This window comes from Puma concolor, chromosome E4 (assembly GCF_028749965.1).
Source record: "Puma concolor isolate L17-30 chromosome E4, mPumCon1.1.hap2, whole genome shotgun sequence".
In the NCBI taxonomy this organism is placed as follows: domain Eukaryota; kingdom Metazoa; phylum Chordata; class Mammalia; order Carnivora; family Felidae; genus Puma; species Puma concolor.
In genome coordinates, this window is record NC_141683.1 from 10940079 (window position 1) to 10950800 (window position 10722).

Sequence of the window (10722 nt, forward strand, 5' to 3'; positions counted from 1 at the left end):
GTGAGATACTGCTGAGTTTAACTTCAACCATACTCAACTGTTGCAGCCTCCTGAGTTTAACTTCAACCATACTCAACTGTTGCAGCCTCCAGCTAACTTTTACCAACTTATTTCTATTTAAGCCAGGGTTAAAGGGTTAGCCCCTTTTCCACATCCCTAACACAACATGGATGCTACTATGGGCCTCCAGTGAGGCCACTGGTATGTGGGCAGCTGGTCCCTTCTCTGTGGGGCCAGGAGCTGCAGAGCCCATGCCCACACCTGAGCTCGGATTCCTGTGTGTCGCATCCATTCGCTGGCTCCTCCTTTTGTTAGGAGACCTACCAGAGGGCTAACACTCCCCACAGGAGGCCCACTGGCCCACCTGCCCTCGGGGCATTGCCTGGCCATAGCGACCATTTGGCAACCATCTCTTCAAAGTCAGCAATTATCATAGGAGAGTTGCCAGATAGCTTCAAAGCCATGCTAGCAAATCCGTTTCAAAGCAGAAGAACCATTCACTTCCTTTTCATTTTTTTTCTTTCTTTCTGTCTTTTTCTTCTACCTTCCCTTTTTTTTCTTCCTTCCTCTTGTGGCTTACTTACGACAGATTTTCAAAGTCGACTTTAAACCGATTGATTTAGTTTAATAAACTCTTGATGTGATAATGTTGTGCCAGCCAGGTTTGTAACCGCAGATCTAAAATGCTTTTCTTGGTTTTATTCTTTTCATGAGAGTCTACAGCATGAATCTGATCACAGCTACAAGCTTGGGTCTCTAATTCTCCGATCGTTTTAGTCCCTCGCCCGGGTCGATCACCTTTGTTCTCTGCTTCTTTACGATGAGTCAGGCATGACGAGAGGCTGTGCTGTAATCGCTGTGCACTTTCACAGGCTGAGAATCTGTGGGTGAGGTGACCAGAGGTCTGTATTTGTGCTTTCTCAATGTGTAAAAGAAGGTTCCTAGTCCTCGCTCCAGATCATGATTTATCCACAGTGGTGTTCACTGAAGCAGCGCAACAGAAAATATTGGGAATCAATCAATTCCAAACATTGAGAATTTATTAAGTACATTGTGACACGTCCCTCAACGCAATGCTATGCGGCTCTAAGACTATATTTGCAAGGAACCCTGTGTAGAAAAAGTTTGTGTAGTAAGTTCTTATGGTATAATAGTAGCTGAAAAATAGTGCACAACATTTTATACATAATATCTCAACTACTTAAAATATGCAGGGGAAAATAATGAAAATAGATTCACTAAAATATTAGCGGTGGTTTTCTCCAGGTGGAGGAATTTTTATATTCCTCATTCAATTTCCCTAGATTAAAAAAATTCGACAGTGATTATATTAACAAGTTCTATATTAACATGTCAAAGGCTATTTGACAAATTTTACATGGGTATTATGAGACTAAAGTGAGATAATAAACAGAAGGCGGCTGAAAAAGTGTGGTAACCATTTTTGTTTTTATGGTGATTACTCAACTTTAGGGGAAGCGGTAATAAAATTTTGATGTAAGAATTATCCAAGAACAGATTGCACCATCTCCATAGACAGGTGATAATTATATACCAAATTAACACATCACCCTTCCAGTTCTGCTTCAAATGATGATGTCAGTCCTTAGAAACCTCAGTGGAGAATACTAATCTGTACCTCAGAGGTGGAGTGTGCTATGTCTCAAGCACCTGATGTCCATCAGTTTATTTCACATTGTCCCAAATCACTCCCCAGTGAGTGTGGAGGCACTTTGCTCCGTGAATGTGCACCGTGGCCGGGCTCAGCCTCCCTCGCTGGTCCAGCCCTGACTCAGAGACCATTCCCTCAGCACCTCGGGCAGTGGAAAGATCTAGCAACGGGTGAGCCCCGGGTTTCCCACCTTCTGTGCCTTCTCAGCTCTGGTGTGCACCTGTGAGGAGCATAGCCACTTTGGGAGGTGACATTTGCTGAGGGCAGATGCTCAGCTATAATCTCTCTTCCTCTTCTTTCATATCTCCCAAGGGGCATAATCCAAGACTCTAAATATAAACTGTGTCATCTTAAAATATATACCCTCTTCTGCCAGGGTTTTTATTTTTCTCCCAGATGACATTACCCAAGTTTCTAATAATAAAGAGAAGGCCAAGTGGCCAAACATGGCTCCCTACTCCTCTACCAGGGGGGCATCAGGGCTCCAGGTGAGCAGACACGAGCCGCCCCATTGCTTTTCTCTTGGAAACTCTGGAGACTTTTCTCATGAGACTCTGGCAGGTGGCATTAGCCATCCGGGACCACACATACTTGCTTCTCATTTTCACATTGCCATCAGCCTTGGTCACCAGCATTGCACCTGTAGAGAAGAATGCCCGACTGACGGACCGAGCAAAGGGGCGTGAGGAGTAGATGCACCATAAACCTGGTCAGGCTCCAGCTCTCCAAGCACAGCTACTGCCTACGATTTCTGATTCTTACCATCAACTGCGGTGCTGACTCTTCCGCACGTCGGGAAGATGCCAATGCGAGAGCAACCTAGCGGCCCATACGGCCCTTGTCCTCACTCTGGCCTTGCCCCAGGGAACACACAGGGAAGAACCTGATACTTATCCTCACTGAGCTCTGCCCATACCATCCAAGAACCTCCAAATAAACTCTGCTTACTCCAGTTCTAATAATAGCCGCTTCGTATCGAGAGCTTACTATGGGCCAGGCGCTTCAAACACGTACGACTAATCTTCACATTATGCCAAATGTAAGGTGGCCATTATTCCGTTTAACGGATGCGGAGACCAAGGCTCAGAGAGGTCAAATAACTACCCCCGGTCACGTATCTCAACTTGGTAGTGTCTGGATTCATTCAAATGCAGACCCACTAGGTTGGAGTTCTCCGAAGCCATTTCCCTTTCTTCCAGGGTATTATTGCATTTTCAAGACAATTCAATACCCTCCCATCCTCCAAAGGTAGAGGGGTGGGGTCAAGGACAGGCTATACTCATTTGCCCCAGGCTCACTCTAAGTGACCTCAGTGAGCCGGACATTAATTTGTAGTCAACCTTTCTGAAATTGAGAAGGACCAAAATGTTACCTGAGCTGCCCTGGTGGGGATTATCCTTTTGGGGACTTAGGACATCAAGCAGGCTTCTTAAAAGGGGAACTGAGGCTGCGCAGTATCATTTTATACCAGAGTGTACAAAGGCTGAGGGAATTTGGTTCTAATATTAATAGCTCAGGGTGCCTCTTGCCAGAAAGGCAAATGTGACAAATGTCCCTCCTGAGATAACACATGGACTGGAATATAAATTTATACAAGGAAAAGACCTTACCAAAAGTTTCAGTAGCTGATGGCTCATGGAATCTTCACAAGGAATGGTAGACCTGATTGTCATCCCAGGATGTGGATGGCAGCTTGTTACTGTGCCTCTGTTGCCCCAAAATGAATCTGAATGGGTTCTGGGAAATCTCTAGTCTAGCTGCACACAGTGTGGGGGGAAAGTGGTTGTTGCGGCATTGAGGGTGTCAGCTTGTGCTGAAGTCCCTCGTGACTCTCTGTCCGGCGTCCTAGCTGGAACTGCCATTCTGATTGATATGGGAAGCTGGGTGGAAAGACCAAGTCACATGTGATGGGGAGGACTGGGAAGGGTAAAGGCAGGTTACGGGGGCTCCATTCAAGGCAGTCTAGGAAGGGCAGCCCTTTCTGGAAGCCAATGTCACAGCCCTTTGGTCTATCCTGTAGACCAGCAAGCAGTCAAGGGTCCTGACCAGCAGCCTTGACTTGTTTGAGTTAAGGCATTTTTTTAAATCTTTTTTTTTTTTTTTAAATGTTTATTGACTTGGTGAGAGAGAGTATGAGCCAGGGGGGAGGGGCAGAGAGAGAGGGGGACTGGGGATCTGAAGCAGGCTCCGTCTGAGAGCAGACAGCCCAATGTGGGGCTCGAACTCGTGAACAGCGAGATCATGACCTGAGCTGAAGTCAGATGCTCAGCCAACTGAGCCGCTCAAGCACCCGTTGAGTTAAAGCATTTTTGCCACATCTGTATTTCCCTTCTTCTCTCCTTGTGTGTATTTTGATGGATGTTGTCAGAATCCAACTCAAACAACGTGTTACGACTTACCTAATAATGGAATAAAGATAAAGAGAATGGAGCGGACATTCCCTACATGCTGGAAAAGGTCACAATCTCAAAGTTACTAGAGGAACATAACCAACAACAAAATATATGATGCTGTGTCGTTTCAAGGGAGGAAGAAGTGATGTTCTCGTGGAAGACTGATTCTTACAGATAAGAATTCAACAGGTACTAAAAGAAGCATAATTTGTTGTCCACACTCTGTGGTGTCATGGAAACAATTAGCTTTTGGAGGGGGAGGGGAATCAGTATAGTCCTTCCCCTTCAGGCATGCAAAAATAAATTAGAACAGGAAAAAAAAATAAATTAAGTATTTAAAAAGAAAACCACAGAAAAAGGAGAAGGTAGTAATAGGAATGAGTGATCTGAAACCTCTAGAGGTAAAAACTGTTTTTAGTATAGAAGTAACGGAAGAAGTCTCAAAAGACTCAAGTAAATTACAGATTTGGGTCCTCTAAAACGTAAAAGTCCTATGGGCTTAAAATCTCACTATGCTGTAACCTAATATGAAAATATATTTTTTTTTCCTGTTGATTCAGAAAAAATCCTGCGGCAAGCCGGACTGGTAAAAGGCTAATATCTTTATCCATGTACATAGCACGCAGCAAATGCCCAGTCAGCCCGTTAGAGGAGTGGGCACATCACCCAATTTTGCAGATGAGGAAACTGACACCCAGAAGCAAAGCACTCACCGAAGCAACAAGAGAATTCATGGCAGAGTTGGAGCCAAGTTCATGAGGCTCCTGGCTCTTGGACTGGACTTCTTGCACCTGTAATCTATTGCAGAATCCTGTAGGAGTTTCTTCAAGCAGCGACCTTTTCCATAGAAAGGAGGACGACTGCCTGTAGCCCAATTGGAATTAGATCTGAGGCAAACTCTGTGGATTTTTGGAAAAGATTGGGATTTCACAGAGGTGGTTACGTGTCCCCAAGAAAGTAAATGTTATGTTTCAAGGAGAGCTGAAAAAAGAATAGGCCCAAAACCCAAACAAAAACAAAAGACAAACCTATATATATTGTTGTTCTTAAGTTACAGAGAGGGAAGGAGGCAAACCGTGAAACTCTTAAATACCGAGAACAAACTGAGGGTTGATGGGGTTTGGGAGAGAGGGGAAAGTGGGTGATGGGCATTGAGGAGGGCACCTGTGGGGACGAGCACTGGGTGTTGTTTGGAAACCAACTTGACAATAAATTATATAAAAAATAAATAAAAATAAATAAATATAGAGACATATATATATGTATATATATATATATATATATATATATATATATATAGTTGTTCTTTACTATGTAGTCATTCTGAAGTATAATGTCCAGAAGACAGAATAGATACTGATTAAAATCAGAATGTGCTAATAATCCTAAAGAAGACGTTTCCTTTTTTTTTTTAATGTTTATTTTTGAGAGAGAGACAGAGTGCGAGCGGCGGAGGGGCAGAGAGGGGGAGACACGGAATCCGAAGCAGGTTCCAGGCTCTGGGCTGTCCGCACAGAGCCCGACGCGGGGCTCGAACCCACCATGACCTGAGCCGAAGTCAGATGCTTAACCAACTGAGTCACCCAGGCACCAAAAAGAAATTTCATTTAAAGGCTCACAATGTGTTAGTGTTTAGTTTTTGATAATAAATAAGAGAGTTATTAGAGAAATCTTTTGAGAGATTTTGGAAAAAGTAACAATATTTATTCATAGTAGCTGGGGAGTGCCAGGGCACACACACATCGGGAGGAATATATATACGTTGTTTCTATTCTTTGGATCCTAAACAATTGACTGAGGGTATTTTGTAATCCTTCAACTACCCGTATACACGTTTAGCTTATAATAACCTGTGCTGTGTGCATTCTCCTGGGAGAAAGGGGTCAGGGTGACAAGGTGAGTCTTACGATTCAAAGTCTGGCGGATAAGGACTGTCAGCCAGAGAAGAATTAAAAGGAAAAATCTCCCTCAGCTCCAAATGCAGCATTTGAAAGCAACATTTTAATCAGATCGTTTCATATTTTACAGAGGAGTCATCTTTTACAGGAAAAAAAATTTTTTTTCCCAACACACGAAGGGCAAAAAAATGAGACCCACGGGAAATGATTTCTTCACAATGCGGCTATTTAATTGATCTATTTGGAAATCTTCTACCATGTTGCTGCATGCTAATTGGAAGTCATTTTAAAGCAGAATCAGCTTGGATCACAACTGATTTAATGCAGTGTAGCTGGCCGGCCCAACTTGGGAGGAAAGTGTGCATGAAAGCCCTGCTTTTACAAGCCCCGTGGAGAGAGCAGTTCTTTGGATGAGGCAGAACAGCAGTCTAGAAGGCCAGTGATGACACAGACCTTGGCGGCCTTTCAGAAGTGACAGCCACGTCTTCAGTTACACTCCTCACGCCCCTCCGGTGTGGGGCAACAGATCAGTGGAGCGCCCTCTGCCCACAAACCCTCCCCTCCGGAGCCTCCCCCAGCCCGGTTTCCATGTTCAAAATGTGCCTCCTGGAAAGATGGATCGAAAAACTCCCAATTGTTTTGGCCTTTTCAAAGAGTCCCTAAGATTCGGATTACTTCGGGAGGAGGATTAGATGGGCTTCACTGAAAGATGACGCCTTGGGACTTTGTGAGCTCGTCTGTGAGTATGAAATCCTGGTGGAAAACAAGAACGATGCCCAAGCCAGACTCCTGGTATTGTAGTAAGATCGTCAGAACGGAGAAACAGAGAGAAAGAGCAGGACCAGCCTGAGCTGGGCTACACGGACCTTGCCTTTCACCTTGAACGTGTCCTATGTAAGGGACCAATCTCTGATCCCGAGGTACTGTCTCTGCAGGACTTATGCTGCAGTTCAGGAAGGGAGTGTGGTTGCTTGCCACATATAGGTGGTATTAACTGTAAAAACCAAGAGGATAATTTTGCCTCCCCAGATAGCCGCTGAACTTGGTTGCACCATAACCGCATATTAGGAACACACCCCTCCGACCCTCCACAGCCCCCTTCTCCAGCTAGTACTTTCTTCCCCACACTATTCTTCATTAACATTCAAAGCGCATTTATCGATGTAAATGTTTAACGAACGATTTAGGAAGCAGATACTGTATATAAAGCCACGGGAGAAGGTCTGGAGTAGGACATTTCTTGTGGCATCGTGGAGTCATCGAAATAAATGAATAGTGACAAAGTGTGACCATGTAATATAACCGGGGGAATTTACTACGGAATTGTATATGTTTCTACCAAAGACGATGTGTGTTGCTCTTGGGTTTGAAGTTGACTTTACATTTCCAGTTGCTGAAAGTTCTGCCGAGAGGCCAGCGTTATGCCGACATCGTGCAAAACAAGTTTGTAATTAAAAAAGAAAAAATGGACAATTGGCTAATTACTTGATCTATTCACTGATGTAGCATATTTGGATTATTTTCATGTGAATACACCGATTCTGGAGTGGAAGAGGTTGGAGCTATTATAATGTTAATAAACCAACACATTTATTTATTCAAGAGTATGTTTTAACTGAGCACCTACTCTGTGTCTAGCACTGTCCAAAGCTCTGGAGTTGCAGTGATGAGTAAGAGGGATTTTCCCTCAAAGGACTTTTGGAGGAGCAGGTGGCAGACAGTGATACAAGCTGATGCAGAGAAACCGGCAAAGTGAAAGAGAAGCAGTCCCAGACAGCTGGGTCTCCTGGAAGGCTTCCCAAAGGAGACAGCGTGTGATCTGGCCTTAAAGGACGAGTGGAATTTTCACAGGGAAGCCTGGTGTGTGGGGAGGTTTCTCCGGGGCGGGGGGGGGGGGGGGGGGGGGAGGGGATGTGAGCAGAGGTTCAGGGGGTGGAAGAGGAAGTGTGGCAGCGGGTGGTTTGATTAGGCTGGAAAACACTCCAAGTGACCAGGCGTTGGAAAGCGTGGAATGACAGCGGGAAGCACGTCGCGGAGCTTTGCAAGCCCCCTTGGTGGGAAATAAGGAGCCGCTGTAGGTTTTTGCAAAAGGAAATGCAGTGATCAGCTCTGAGCTGTAGGACAACCTGGGTGGGGCAGAGACAGCAAAGGAAGGAAATGTGTCATTTCAAATAGTTCAAACCATTTTGGAGTTCTGATGGATTTATGCCAGCTAATCCAAAAGCACAGTGCAGCAAAGAGATGCATTAAAAATTAAGAGGTCTGAGTTCTAGCCCTACCTTTGCTTCTAATTAGGTTTGTGTCGAGATGAGTCACTGTGCATCAGCAATCCTTGATGTTCTCATCTGTGTAGATGTGTGTCTGTCCATCTGTCCATTACTCAGGTGGCTGAGTTATACGCGCCTGTATGATGAGGACATCCATCATTTCCCCCTTTGGGATTGACAGCTCGAAATTTCCAAAGTGATTTAAATAGGATATTTAGATATTTCTGCCTCACTTTAGGACAAGCCATTTCCCTTGAGATGGCTATGTAACAGTTACCCCTCAGATGTTCTCTCACTCTGTCTTTAAATTTGTCAATTCAATATGATATCCAGGAAAAGAAGGAGGCAATGCACTGATACGCCATGTCTCTCTGTTACGATCTCTAGAACTTCAGGATCTGATGGACTGGACAGGAAAGAGACACTCCTCTGTGCTGCTAACGTGTTCTTAAGGACAGCTAATAACTGAGCAAAGTCGGAGGTGGCCACAAAGACAGCTAGTCCAGACTAGAAGAGAGAGAGTTAACCGTCCTCACATGGAGCAGCCTCTCCTTGTCATTTGGCATCATCATGGCTGTCCTGCTAAAGACAAAACACATTTTCCAAAAGAAGGCTCTTTTGACCCCTTGGCTGCTGTTCCAAAATGGGGAAATATTACCAGGATGAAAATTACGCAGGGCAGATATTCATGAAGAAATGTGGTCTAATGGAAGTCACGTCCATAAAATACCCAATGCTTAGAAATAAATGAGAATTCTGTCAATCATCTAAACGACTCCATATCTGGAATTATATACAGTAGATTGCCTGCTTTTTTTTTTTTTTTAACATTTTGTCCAGATGTTTATATACGGTCTTTACATTTTATTATTTGATGTTTATTTTATGTTTAATTTACAGACAGCCCTTTCTTCACCAATCCATCTGGTCTACTAAGAAAAACAATCCTTTCTGGACGGGGGGAATTTGGCAGAAAGACAGACCCATCGAACGTCGTGGGTCTCAACTTCCTGTACCAGTACTGTCTTAACCAAGAGCTTGTCAAATCCACTCCGTGGCCACGGTTTTTCACAGTCAGATGTTTTCAATTTGTCTTCCAATATGATGTTTACTCAGACATTTGGCAGATTTATAATTCCTCCATTCTCCCCTGCCACTCATTCTCGGGTTTTAGATTTTCTCGTTTAATAGTTGTAGCCGTGTTTTACACTTTCTATAAATCTTCATGAAGTTTCTAAACCCAGTGTCATACACGTTGAGAATTGCTATCTAACAGAACCCTTTCAGGAACTGAGGGCTGTATTTTATAGTTCTGCATTAATTAATCCTCTGCCTGAGGTCATGAGCAGGTACGAAGTTACTTTTTAAACTTGCAATACACACAGCCTGATTCTTCCCGCTGGAGAACAGAGTTGCGGCCGGCAAGGTCGCTTCAACCCTGTCTCTTGCCTGGTAGCCCTGGTTTTGTCTGACCTGGAGACGGGAGTGGTAGGTTTTGCCCTCCTCCCATTCCTGTGCCTGTGGTATCAGAAGGAATTCATTTCTGCCCCTGCCTCTGTAGAAGCAGAAGCTTCCTAGGCTGACACCTTTGCCTCCTTGCGACGCCTCTCTGCTCACTTCAGCCACCAGGAAGCTCACCTACCTCTGAGTTTCTCTAGCACCGACTACCTGTTTCAGCATTTAATCATACTCTGCTTTGTACTGTCTCCTGAATGCTGTGTCTGCTCTTGGCTGTTAAGCCATCAATATCCCCAAAGATAGAGAACATACCCATTTTGGGTGTCGCATTCCTCAGTAGGAGATGGATAAGAGAGAGACAGAGAGACAGAGAGAGATTAGTCTCAGGGATGTCTTTGAGCAAGTTACAAGCTTTGTAATGTACGTGTAACTTACATGTACATACCTAGGAAAATGATACTCTGAGATTATATGACACATTAGATATGTATTTAGGGGATGTAGACCTTTGACGGGTCTTCCCTTAAAGGAGAGACCTGCCAACCTGCAAGCATCTCCCAAAGCAAGCGTTTCCCTGTGGTGGGTTACCAACCATTATATGACCTTGAGTATGTTGAGTGTGTTTACTGTCCGTCTATGGGCCTCCGTGTTCTCAACTGGAAAGTGAAACAAGTAGACCTGATGATCCCAAGTTTCCTTCCAAATCTGGGTCCCGAGCACCAGGTCTTTGGCCGCTATTGTCTCGTCCATGCCATGTTGGTCCATAGAGGTGTCCCCTGAAGTTCACGGACACAGAGCAGTAAGAAACCTGGAGCTTCCAGAGGGCTCCAGGCTGGCTCCCCCCTCACATCCTCCTCTTGTCTGTGTGGAGAAGACCACAGTGCTATTTTCCGCCTTCATGCCTGATCCGGCTGACATCTGTCCTTCTCATGTCATAACCAAAAGCTTCAAATCCAAGTGGCCTTTCCCCACTTGTTTCCTCAAAACGTTGGCAGCATTCAGAGTGATCATGCGGGGGGTGGCTGTCGCGTTGA

General features: G+C 44.6%; 1 long non-coding RNA gene across 1 annotated transcript; it reads left to right on the plus strand.

The window, feature by feature from the left end:
• The first annotated feature begins 5998 nt into the window (after positions 1 to 5998).
• LOC147572464 (uncharacterized) lies at positions 5999 to 8996 on the plus strand. The gene is made up of 3 exons (XR_015246022.1): positions 5999 to 6702; positions 7602 to 7823; positions 8618 to 8996. It is a non-coding gene; the product is annotated as an uncharacterized LOC147572464 (long non-coding RNA).
• Positions 8997 to 10722: the final 1726 nt, after the last annotated feature.